General features: G+C 44.1%; 1 pseudogene; it reads left to right on the forward strand.

Moving 5' to 3' along the window:
* The window catches only part of LOC115103352 (collagen alpha-4(IV) chain-like), an 82943-nt pseudogene extending 73406 nt beyond the window's left edge, over nt 1–9537 (forward strand).
* Nucleotides 9538–13557: the final 4020 nt, after the last annotated feature.

A 13557-nucleotide genomic window follows, 5' to 3' on the forward strand; every position in this document is an offset into this window, starting at 1 on the left:
GCCCCCCTCACCTCAGGCAAAACATTTTATTTGCATGTGAAACATATGTTAACATTGCCAAAGCAAGTGAAGTAGATAATAAACAAATGAGAAATAAACAATAAACAATGTAGTTTGGCGATGAAAAAAAAATGCTATTTCATAGTTAATTTCCTGCAATTCTACACATTTTGCCATGCATAGAGAAAATGTTGCTGTTTTTAAATACACATATTCTGCAATTCTACACATATTTTACCATGGGGGGGAAATAAATCTTGTAGTTTGAAAACTAATTTCATGCAATGCTCCTAAGTCTGCCATGGGTTGTAGAGAAAATATTGCAGTTTTAAAGCTAATATCCTGCAAATCTACACATCTTGACATTGGGTGGAGAAAACATTTTTGTAGTTTTCAAAGCTAATTTCCTGAAATTCTACATGTTGCCATGACTTAATGCCATCTTCATACAATATCTGGGTGAGAGTAACTTACACAGTCAATGGGGCCCCCTGGAGGTCAGGGCCCCGTGCCCTGCATACCCGGGTTGGTAATTCGGTCAATATCTGGGTGAGAGTAATTTACACAGTCAATGGGGCCCCCTGGAGGTCAAGGCCCCGTGCCCTGCATACCCGGGTTGGTAATTCGGTCATGATTACTACAAGGTTTAGATTGCTGGCTGGACTCATTTACCTCGCAATCCCAAACATTTAGCTGACATGGTATACATGTATACTGTACATGTGTGCAGTTGACCCGGGAATGATTTGGATGTATATGGGATTGACTTGATGTGAATTTCTCCGCAGGTTTCCCGGGACCCCCAGGGCTGCATGGTCTGAACGGGCTCCAAGGCCAAAAAGGAGAGAAGGGAGCCAGAGGTGAGGTTACAAACACTTATCAATAAATAACTGTCTCTGAATAGATACAGTATCTAAATCCAGGTAAAGTACATTACTAATAGAAACAGGTACCAGTAGTCCTTATGTGTCACATCTCACTCTCTCAGGACCAGATGTGTTGGGCCCACGAGGGCCATCTGGGTACCCCGGAGTCAAAGGCCACACAGGCTCCCAGGGACCCCCGGGAACTTCTTACCCCGGATCTAAAGGCCTAAGGGGCCCTCCAGGCTACCAAGGTACTGTTTGTGTCAGTCATGAGTGAAAAATGTGCTTTTCAAGATAGTAATGACATGATTGATATGCCATGTAAGAGATCATCATACGTTAGAATGTAGCAAAAGGTTGGCGTGTGATTTTATTTCAAGTTTATAGACAGTGCATTCGGAAAGTATTCAGACCCCTGGACTTTCTTTCACATGTTGTTACATTACAGATTTATTCAAAAATGTATGAATCTACACACAATACCCCATAATGACGAAGCAAAAACAGGTTTAAAGAAATCTTTGAAATGTATTAAAAACAAAAACATTTTAAAACTGTGATTTTCTTTTAAGTTTCTAATATAGTAGATACAGTACATTGTGTGTCATTACTGCGTAGTTCCTCGGTGGAGTAGGGTACATGTGAGTGTTGGGTTGTTGACATGATGTTAGCTACTGTATGACTCCTGTATGGTTGATTGAATGTGTAATGTCACCCAGGACCAAAAGGAGTCACCGGTGAGCCCGGTGGTTCAGGTGGAGAGTGCTCAGAATGTCACAGAGGACCCAACGGAGAGCCAGGATACGAAGGCATTCATGGACCTCCAGGTCTGTCTGTCTCTGTCTGTCTGTCTGTCTGTACCAGGTGACAAATGTCAAACTGTCTGTCTGTACCAGATGACAAATGTCAAACTGTCTGTCAGTGTGTACGCCAAATAATGAAAGGCTTACTTACAAGCCCTTAACCAACAATGCAGTTTTGAGAAAATACCTAAAAAAAAGGTAAGAGAAAAGATGGATGGCAGGAAGCTTGGCCCCGGTGATGTACTGGGCCGTACGCACTACCCTCTGTAGTGCCTCGCAGTCGGAGGCCGAGAAGTTGCCATACTACGCAGTGATGAAACCAGTCAGGATGCTCTCGATGGTGCAGCTGTCAAACCTTTGAGGATCTGAGAACCCATGCCAAATCTTGTCAGTCTCTTGAGGGGGAATAGGTTTTGTCGTGCCCTCTTCACAACTGTCTTGGTGTACTTGGACCATGTTAGTTTGTTGGTGATGTGGACACCAAGGAACTTGAATCGCTCAACCTGCTCCACTGCAGCCCCAACGATGAGAATTGGGGCGTGCTCGGTCCTCCTTTTCCTGTAGTCCACAATCATCTCCTTTGTCTTGATCATGTTGAGGGAGAGGTTGTTGTCCTTGTGTAACCTGTGTGAAATGCAATAGAGATTGCATCATCTGTGGCTCTGTTGGTGTGGTACGCAAATTGGAGTGGGTCTAGGATTTCTGGGATAATGGTGTTGATGTGAACTATGACCAGCCTTTCAAAGCATTTCATGGCTACAGGCGTGAGTGCTATGGGTCGGTAGTCATTTAGGCAGGTTACCTTAGTGATCTTGGGCACAGGAACTATGGTGGTCTGCTTGAAACATGTTGGTTTTACAGAATCGGTCAGGGAGAGGTTGTACATGTCAGTGAAAACAGTTGCCAGTTGGTCAGCGCATGCCCGGAGTACACATCCTGGTAATCCGTCTGGCCCTGCGGCCATATGAATGTTGACCTGTTTAAAGGTCTTACCCACATCGGCCACGGAGAGTGTGATCACACAGTCGTCCAGAACAGCTGATGCTCTCATACATGTTTCAGTGTTACTTGCCTCGAAGCGAGCATAGAAGTTACTTAGCGTGTCAGGAAGGCTCGTATCACTGGGCAGCTCTTGGCTGTGCGTCCCTTTGTAGTCTGTAATAGTTTGCAATCCCTGCCACATCTGACAAGCGTCGTATGATTCGATCTTAGTCCAGTATTGACGCTTTGCCTATTTGATGGTCCGTCGGAGGACATAGCGGGATTTTTTATAAGCTTCCGGGTTAGAGTCCAGCTCCTTGAAAGCGGCAGCACTACCCTTAGCTCAGTGCGAAAGTTGCCTGTGATCCATGGCTTCTGGTTGGGGTATGTACGTACAGTTACTGTGGGGACGACATCCTCGATACACTTATTGATAAAGCCAGTATCTGATGTGGTGTACTCCTCAATGCCATCAGAATCCTGGAACATATTCCAGTCTGTGCTAGCAAAACAGTCCTGTAGTGTAGCGTCTGCTTCATCTGACCACTTTTTTATAGACCGAGGTGCTTCCTGCTTTAATTTTTGATTGTAAAATGGAATTAGGAGGATAGAATTATGGTCAGGTTTGCCAAATGGAGGGCGAGAGAGAGCTTTGTACGCATCTCTGTGTGTGGAGTAAAGGTGGTCTAGAACTGATTTCCCTGCATTATAGTCCCCGGCCACTAGGATTGCCTCCTCTGGATAAGCTATATCCTGTTTGCTTATGGTGGTATACAGCTCATTGAGTGCGGTTTTAGTGACAGCATCGGTCTGTGGTGGTATATAGACAGCTACAAAAAATACAGATAAACTCTCTAGGTAGATAGTGTGGTCTAAAGCTTATCATGAGATACTCTACCTCAGGTGAGCAAAACCTTGAGACTTCCTTAGATATCATGCACCAGCTGTTGTTTACATATATGCTTAGGCCCCCACCCCGTGTCTTACCAGAGGCTGCTGTTCCATCCTGCCGATAGAGTGTATAACCCGCTAGCTGTATGTTCTTAATGTCGTCGTTCAGCCACGACTCAGTGAAGCATAAGCTATTACAGTTTTAATGTCCTGTTGGTAGGATATAAAGTTGAAGTCGGAAGTTTACATACACTTAGGTTGAGTCATTAAAACTCATTTTTCAACCACTCCACAAATTTCTTGTTAACATTTTACATTTTTTTACATTTAAGTCATTTAGCAGACGCTCTTATCCAGAGCGACTTACAAATTGGTGCATTCACCTTATGACATCCAGTGGAACAGTAGTGCATCTAAATCTTTTAAGGGGGGGGGGTGAGAGGGATTAACAAACTATAGTTTTGGCAAGTCGGTTAGGACATCTACTTTGTGCGTCACACAAGTCATTTTTCCAACAAAAATTGAAATTCACTGTATCACAATTCCAGTGGGTTAGACATTTACATACACCAAGTTGACTGTGCCTTTAAACCGCTTAAATGATGTCATGGCTTTAGAAGCTTCTGATTGTCTAATTGACATCATTTGAGTTAATTGGAGGTGTACCTGTGGATGTATTTCAAGTCCTGCCTTCAAACTCAGTTAATATATATTCATAGTTAAACGAGTCCTATATCGACATAACCTGAAAGGCCGTTAAGCAAGGAAGAAGCCACTGCTTCATAACCGCCATAAAAAAGCCACACTACGGTTTGCAACTGAATTTGGGGACAAAGATCGTACTTTTGATTGTCCAAAGATTGTCCTGTCCTCTGTTCTGATGAAAGAAAAATAGAACTGTTTGGCCAAAATGACCATCATTTTGTTTGGAGGAAAAAGGGGGAGGCTTGCAAGCCGAAGAACACCATCCCAACCGTGAAGCACGGGGATGGCAGCATCATGTTGTGGGGGTGCTTTGCTGCAGGAGGGACTGGTGCGCTTCACAAAATAGATTGCATCATGAGGAGGAAAATTATGTGGATATATTGAAGCAACATCTCAAGACATCAGTCAGTAAGTTAAAGCTTGGTCGCAAATTGGTCTTCCAAATGGACAATGACCCCAAGCATACTTCCAAAGTTGTGGCAAAATTGCTTAAGGACAACAACGTCAAGGTATTTGAGTGACCATCACAAAGCCCTGACCTCAATCCTATAGAACATGTGTGGGCAGAACTGGAAAAAGTGTGTGCGAGCAAGGATGCCTACAAACCTGACTCAGTTACACCAGCTCTGTCAGGAGCAATGGGCCAAAATTCACCCAACTTATTGTGGGAAGCTTGTGTAAGGCTAATTGAAACGTTTGACCCAAGTTAAACAATTTAAAGACAATGCTACCAAATACTAATTGAGTGTATGTAAATGTATCACCCACTGGGAAGGTGTTGACATGTCACATTCTTAAAATAAAGTGGTGATCATAAGACAGGGAATTTTTACTAGGATTAAATGTCAGGAATTGTGGAAAAACTGAGTTTAAATGTATTTGGATAAGGTGTATCTAAACTTCCGACTTCAACTGTACGTGCTTTCAGTTCGTGCTTTTGCACCTGTGTTGCTTGCTGTTTGGGGTTTTAGGCTGGGTTTCTGTACAGCACTTTGATATATCAGCTAATGTAAGAAGGGCTATATAAATAAAGGGCTATATAAATAAAATTGATTTGGTTTGTAGTATATTCCTCCCGTCTGACTCATTCAAGAAAAACTTTACTCACCTCAAATTGGACAATCACAGTTCTGATGTCCAGAAGCTCTTTTCTGTCATAAGAAACGGTAGCAGCAACATTATGTACAATACAAGATACGAACAACGTGAAAAAACATGCAAAATATCAAAGTTGGTTAAGAGCCGAGAAGACTGCAGCCATCCCTTACTTACTTGCTTAAATGACATTTTCTGGTGTCAGATGTCAGTGTGTACCAGGTGTCAGATGTCGGTCAGTCTGTCATTGTGTACCAGGTGTCAGGTGTTTCTGTGTGTTCTTCTTGTCTCAGTATTTGAGTGTTTTCAGGACCACCCGGTGAACCGGGTCCTGCTGGTACTGCAGAGCCATCTCCAGGAGACCCAGGCCCCCAAGGGCCACCAGGGCCCAATGGCCATAAAGGACAGAGAGGCCCCCCAGGACCCCTAGGGCCAACAGACTACTCAGGATCACAAGGACCCAAAGGTAACCACATAACACACAACTCCGAAACAGAAAACTGTGTAAAACATTTAAAATCGGAAAACAAAATTGTTGTGTTTTTTTGGGGGGGCAGGTCGAGTTAGTCCCTCCCTGATGCAGTCTGTTTTCTCTGTTTGGTGCCTAATGTTCTTTTCTGATAGGTGCCAGAGGCCCTGTGGGTCACATGGGCCCCAACGGAGCAAGAGGTCGTCCAGGCGCCTACGGCCTCCTGGGGCCCAAAGGTGACAAAGGCAAACCTGGGGATGCAGGTGAGGGCTGAGACCAATAGAGATAACTGAGACAATTCTAGCTGTTTAGCCTGCCCTGTTCTTTTGACAATGAGGTTCCTCTGTATCCCCCTGCAGGTCCCAAAGGCCTGCCCGGTCAGGTTTTGGACGGTGTCGTTACCACTCAGGAACCCTACCTTGGGATCCATGGCCCCTCAGGTCCATCAGGTCCAAATGGTCCCCCGGGAAAGGCTGGGCCCCGTGGGAACCCTGGGTCTCACGGTAAGTGACCTACAGAAACATGATGTGTGTGTTGTTTTCACACCGACGGTGGTGTTTTTTGTGTCATTTTCTCTAGGTCCTAAGGGCCCAGCTGGGTCACGAGGGCCCCCAGGGAGAAATGGACCTCCAGGTCCACCTGGACCTTTAGGAGACCCAGGCGATCATGGACAGCAAGGTTTTGTGGGACATCAGGGTAAAGACACACACATATATATACACACACACACACACACGCACACAGAGACAGAATATATAACAAATAGTAACAGAAGTAAGCCGTTTCACCGTGCTCCTCAACATAATACAATATACTAATATACTAATATACTAATATACTCGCATCTGACGTGTATACATTAGTCTTTTGGTGTAAACACATATACTCTTCCTCCTCACAGGTCCTCCGGGTTCTCAGGGTGACCGTGGCTACCCCGGTTCCACTGGCTCTGTGAGTTCAGGCTTCCTGCTGGTGATCCACAGCCAGTCGGTGGAGGTCCCTGTGTGTCCCGAGGGCAGCAGCCCCCTGTGGACCGGCTATAGCCTGTTCTACCTGGAGGGGCAGGAGAGGACACACACACAGGACCTGGGTACGTACGTACCCCTAGATGGGTGTGGACGGGTGGGCTGAGGGTGTGTAGGGGTGGGCCGAATGTAGGGGTGTGGAGGGGGTGTATAAGGATACTGACTAATAAGTTATGTCCATTTTGTGTCAGCTCATCAATGTGTTCAGGTCTGTCTTTCAATCTATTCATATCAGAGTTGGGGGTCAATTCCTTTTCAGTTTTCCTATGAGGAAAAAATAGAATTGGAATTTATTTTTACTTCCTGAATTGGCTGAATTAAAAAATGAATTGACCAGCAACCCTGATTCACATGTACACAACTCTCTCTCTCCTCCCCCCGCCCTTCTCTCTTGCTCTCCCCTCCCCTCCCTCCCCCCTCTCTCTCTCTCCCCCTGCCCTTCTCTCTCTCTGTCCTCCCCACAGGCCAGGCCGGCTCATGTCTGCGTATCTTCAGCACCATGCCCTTCTCCTACTGCAACACAGGTACCTGTGACTACGCCAGCCGCAACGACAAATCCTACTGGCTTTCCACCACCGCTGCCGTGCCCATGATGCCCGTGTCGGGCCACGACATCCGCGCCCATATCAGCCGCTGTGCCGTGTGTGAGACACCCTCACCCGCTGTGGCAGTGCACAGCCAGGATTATATCGCCCCCACCTGCCCCCCTGGGTGGAGGAGTCTGTGGGCTGGCTACTCCTTCCTCATGGTGAGTGTATGGTGGTAGGGGGGGGATCTGTGTGTGTGTGTGTGTGTGTGTGTGTGTGTGTGTGTGTGTGTGTGTGTGTGTGTGTGTGTGTGTGTGTGTGTGTGTGTGTGTGTGTGTGTGTGTATATATGACTGTATATCGCTCACACTATCCTCTCGTCTCTCCAGCACTCTGGAGCAGGCGACGAGGGTGGCGGCCAATCTCTGACCTCATCTGGCAGCTGCCTGCGAGACTTCCGTGCCCAGCCCTTTGTGGAGTGCCAGGGCCCGCGGGGCACATGCCACTACTTCGCCAATGTCTACAGCTTCTGGCTGACCCATGTTTCCCTGGACGAGCAGTTTGGCCCCGGTCCCGTCCCTAGCGTGTTGAAGGCTGCCGATCAACAGCGCCAGCAGGCCAGCCGCTGCCACGTGTGTACCAAGGGCTGAACACCTTATGTCACCTCCGATTTCTAGTTTTGTTTTGTTGGTATTTTGTATGTTTATTAGATTGAGAGAGAAGAGCGTGTTCTGAAAAGGCAGTAGAACAGATTTCAATCCTTGCTGGCAGCGGCACATCGTACATGTGCTCCACACCACTAGACCACCCCAGGCCACGTCACCTCCTATTTCATCCATAAGTCAAGTTGCCTCATAATATGATTACCAAACTACCCCGACCCCACTACATCACTGTCACAATGCTGTGCTATGCTATCCCTATCAGCGCCCTGTCCCACTTGTCAGGGATACATACAATCATCATCTACTACTATTTACCATTTTTGACTATGGTGGCTAGTTTAACGAAACCATAGTGTGGATTGCAGTCTATACTAATCCATAGACCACTTTCAAGGGAAGGAAACATCAATTAAGTGTGGAGGATGATGTAATTTTGCTGAACTATCCCTTTAACTGACTTGTGGAGGCCATTGGCCAGGTCATAGACGGGTTGGTTGTTTAGCAACAAAACCGACGCGTGTGCAACTATGGGGCAAAACAGACGGGGTTGGCTTAGATGGTTGACAACATGTAAACTATATTTCATGTCCAGTGTTTATTGAAAACATAAATGAATGTGCTTAATGGGCACTTGTTGTCTCAAATACGTTACAGTTGTTGGTTAGCTAGTGAATTTGAGCCATATTAGCATCGACGTGACAGTCAAAACACCTCAAAACAAGATAAAAAACGAGCCGCCTAGGATTCCCCACATAGCTGCTTTTTGTCATTGTTGCTATAGCTACAGTATTTGGCCATCCAGAATCAGAACGACACACAGCGTTCTGCCCCATTTAAAGCTTGCTCATTGTTTTCGTGACTTTGTCCACTAACCCATCTATTGGCACAATGGTTCAGCACTGATCAACCTGCACTGAGCACCTCCCAGATCAGGAAGTGACAGTGGACACTGGGAAAGGAGTAAGGCATGTGAACACACTGGATTACTCAGAGCGCTCATCATTGGAAAACCAGCTATTCACTCCAACAAAGACTACAGGACAAAATCAGAAATCATCTTAACATGTGTAGTTAAAATAACCAATAATCTAGTATTGTTGTATCAATATCCATGTCATAATGTTAGAATTAAGCGACAAGGCAGGGGTGTGGTATATGGCCAATATACCACGGCTAAGGGCTGTTCTTGGATATTGGCCATATACCACAAACCCCCAAGGTGCCTTATTGCTATAAAAAAATTAAAAACGTGTTTACTGTTCAATTTTTGTCTGTAACAAATATTTTTAGGTCAATGCCGTGGTATATTGTCTGATATACACACGGCTGGAATGCTGTTTCAGCCAATCAGCATCCAGGACCCAAACTACCCTGTTTATAATTTATCATTTACACTACAGCTATTACGGCTTTGAAATGCACTGGTCCCATTTTTTTCCTACATCATAACTGTTTTATATACCGGTTTTTATTTGTGTAAAATGAAATGACAAATTAAATAGTTTAATTTAGTTTCTTGTGGTGTGACTATCAATTATGTTCATGTTGGTGCTGATTATTACAGTCGTGCTGTTATTGTTTTGAGCTCTGCCATGTTTGTATTACAGATACGCAAATGTCTTTATTCTTTAAAGTTTTATCCACAATGAAAAAATCCTTGTGTATCATTTACAGGGACCTTTTCCATTAACTTTAACTTCTTTTTAAGGTTACTCTTATCGAAAACCACATATGTATCCAAGTAAATCGGAGTAAAATGTAAAGACCAAAAGCACAATCACATATTTCACCGGGAGTCCCATCTCTTCCACAGTGAGACCAAGTTCATATTTATTTCTCTCGACAACAGAACCAATCGGCATACAGTACTTTTTTCTCAAACATGTTTTTTTTCTCTTTCTTCTTTTCCTTTTCAGAATGAAGAGCACAGTCAGCGCTGTGTTCTTTCTCCAGCTTTCACACTGCACATTATTTACACACACAAAAAAAAAAGATAGTTAAACATCGTTATACATTTCGGACCTGCGCTGTAAGAAATGTTCATGTTTCAAACAATCATTTCAGAGTTGACCTGCATACAGTGTAGCTCGACACACACTAACACACACGCACAGGTATAAGGGACTTGGTGCGGACCGCCGTGTTGATTTCTCAATGGAAGGGGTATTGCACTGGTTTAACCAGTTAGGTTGTTCATGCTACTCCTAGGTTTCCTTTCCTCCATTCCTATTGGCCTGCTGCTCATGTCTGCCAATGGATGGGCAGATTTAAGTCTCTAATCCATTTCAATGTCCAACGTCACTACAGTGCATTGCACCTTAAATATCCTCAAAGTGATTCATGTAGAAGTTGCCCGCAACACAGATCTGGGGTCAGATTACCCAAATCCTAACCTTAACCAATAGGAGATCATTAAAAAAGATGGCACTGGACCAGCAGTTAGAGGCAACTCCTGACTCACCTTGACTACAGGTGCATGCTGGTCTATGCTTGCCTGACGACTCAAACTGAATTTATCGCTACAGACTTCAGTCTGAGACTGACATCATTGAAGTCGTTTGTAGTGATGTAAAAAATGAGGGGTGTCGTACAAAAGTCATCAGCGATTGGATAATTTCTAACCAATCAGAGTATCAAAGCCAATGACAAATTGTCAAATGTCGCTTTACCCACGTGTGTTTTGGCTCTGGCCCAACCCATTGGTTTCTGCGACCAATCAGATTGTCGAGAACGGATTTCCATTCTAGAAATTGTCAGGGGAGGTACTCAGATCCAGACTCATCGTGGAGAAGAAACTAATGTAGCTTTTGGCCAGAGCAAGGAGTCTGGGTAGCCTGGCAAGGTCTATGGACAAGACAGGAAAAGGAGATCAGAGGGGCATTCTGGGGAAGAAAAAAAAATTCTATGCAGACATTGCATTTCTTACATACAAAAAAAAGAATCACTGCAGACGATGCAGGAGGTTGAAAGAGATACAGCCTAATTGTCATGGATACAGCCTAATTGAATGTTATGGGTAGTGCAGTTTTAATGATTAACCTTAAGTCTTGATCTGTAGGTCCTTGTGCAACCCTTGTTCTATGTTCTTAATACTTGGGCAGAGCTGTGGCCACGCTATAGGTCCTTATCATCTGATGTGCCAAAGCAGCCGCCAATCCCAGGGGGTAATGCGTCACAGACAGCCAGTCATTGGTGATGGCATGTCACACACAGCCAATCATCCGCGACCATACCACGCAGCCAACCAATGATAACGCATTACATGGCACAGCTCTACTACTCACAAAAAAATATATAAGCATATTTTCCAAAGATATTTCGCGTCTGCCAAATGACTTAAATGTAATGTAAATGTAAAGAAAGTGCATAATATACACATATTCTACTGTAAGCATACGTATTTGTCTAAAATCTCAGGCGATCATTGTTCGGGCTGATTGTTGGTGTGGATTGAGTACAGTATCTACTCTGTGAACAGAAGCCCTCAATGTGCCTGGTAGAGTAGGACAGCTGACCTGTGCCAGCTATTGCCACCAACCCACATTAAATAACCAACCCTTGCAAAGTGCAACGTCACCATCCACAATTGACCTCAACAGGCGTTGACTGGTTTGGATAATAGGTTTACGTTTATCTCCCCGACCCACCCTTGTTTCCATCTTCGTGTAATGTCATCGAAAATTGTCACTTGTGTACTACATGCCAGCAAACCCATCTCATTACTAAGAAATCTTCATCAAAGGCTCTGACTACACAGCTAGTGAACTTAAACTGAAGCACAAGATTCCTGACCTGTTCTGGAACTAAGTATTATACATTCTAGAACACATTGACCCATGGCAACCAGAGCCAGGTATTTAGATCGACATTTATGGCTCAGATAGAAACCTACAGTACCAGTCAAAAGTTTGGACACACCTACTCATTCAATGGTTTTTCTACATTGTAGAATAATAGTGTAGACATCACAACGATGAAATAACACATGCGCAATCATGTAGTAACCAAAAAAGTGTTTAACAAATCTAAATATATATATAAGTAGCCACCCTTTGCCTTGACAGCTTTGCACACTCTTTGTATTCTCTCAACCAGCTTCATGAGGTAGTCACCTGGAATATATTTCAATTAACAGGTGTGCCTTGTTAAAAGTTAATTTGTGTAATTTCCTTCCTTCTTAATGAGTTTGAGCCAATCAGTTGTGTTGTTACAAGGTAGGTAGGGGTGGTATACAGAGGATAGCCCTATTTGGTAAAAGTCCAAGTCCATATAATGGCAAGAGAAATGACAGTCAGTCAATCCTGAAAATTTCAAGAACTTCAGTGCAGTCACAAAAACCATCAAGCGCTATGATGAAACTGACTCTCACGAGGACCGCCACAGGAAAGGAAGGCCCAGAGATAACTATGCTGCAGAGGATAACTTCATTAGAGTTCCCAGCCTCAGAAATTGGCAATTAAATGCACCTCAGATTACAGCCCAAATAAATGCTTTACAGAGTTCAAGTAACAGACACATCTCCACATCAACTGTTCAGAGGAGACAGCTTGAATCAGGACTTCATGGTCGAATTGCTGCAAAGACACCAATAAGAAGAAGAGACTCTGTTTGGGCCAAGAAACACTAGCAATGGACATTAGACCGGTGGAAATCTGTCCTTACGTCTGATGAGTCTGAATTTTAGATTTTTGGTTCCAAATGTCTTTGTGAGATGCAGAGTAGATGAATAGATGATCTCCACATGTGTGGTTCTCACCGTGAAGCATGGAGGAGAAGGTGTGATGGTGTGGGGGTGCTTTGCTGGTGACACTGTCAGTGATTTATTTAGAATTCAAGGTACACTTAACCAGCATGGCTAGCATGCCATTCTGCAGCAATACGCCATCCCATCTGGTTTGCGCTTCGTGGGACTATAATTTGTTTTTCAACAGGACAATGACCCAACAGATCTCCAGGCTGTGTAAGGGCTATTTGACCAAGAAGTAGAGTGATGGAGTGCTGCATCAGATGACCTGGCCTCCACAATCACCCGACCTCAACCCAATTGAGATGGTTTGGAATGAGTTAGACCGCAAAGTGAAGGAAAAGCAGCCAACGTGTGATCAGCATATGTGGGAACTCCTTCAAGACTATTGGAAAAGCATTCCAGGTGAAGATGGTTGAGAGAATGCCAAGAGTGTGCAAAGCTGTCATCTAGGCAAAATGTGGCTACTTTGAAGAATCTCAAATATAAATTACTTTTTTGGTTACTACCTTATTCAATATGTGTTATTTCATAGTTTTGTTATCTTCACTATTATTCTACAACCTATATATATTAAGTAATTAAAGAAAAACCTTTGAATGAGTAAGTGTGTCCAAACTTTTGACAGGTATTGTATTGTATGTCAACTGAACTCCTCAACAGTGACAGCGTGTTGACTGTCAGAATATCCTACATTCAAAAGAGTACGTCTAGCATTGTTAATTAATTGAGCACTTGGCATAAAGAATTATGCTTGATAGACTATGCTTTAAAATGTTAAATACCA

The sequence above is a fragment of the Oncorhynchus nerka genome, linkage group LG20, assembly GCF_034236695.1.
Source record: "Oncorhynchus nerka isolate Pitt River linkage group LG20, Oner_Uvic_2.0, whole genome shotgun sequence".
NCBI classification, from domain to species: Eukaryota; Metazoa; Chordata; class Actinopteri; order Salmoniformes; family Salmonidae; genus Oncorhynchus; species Oncorhynchus nerka.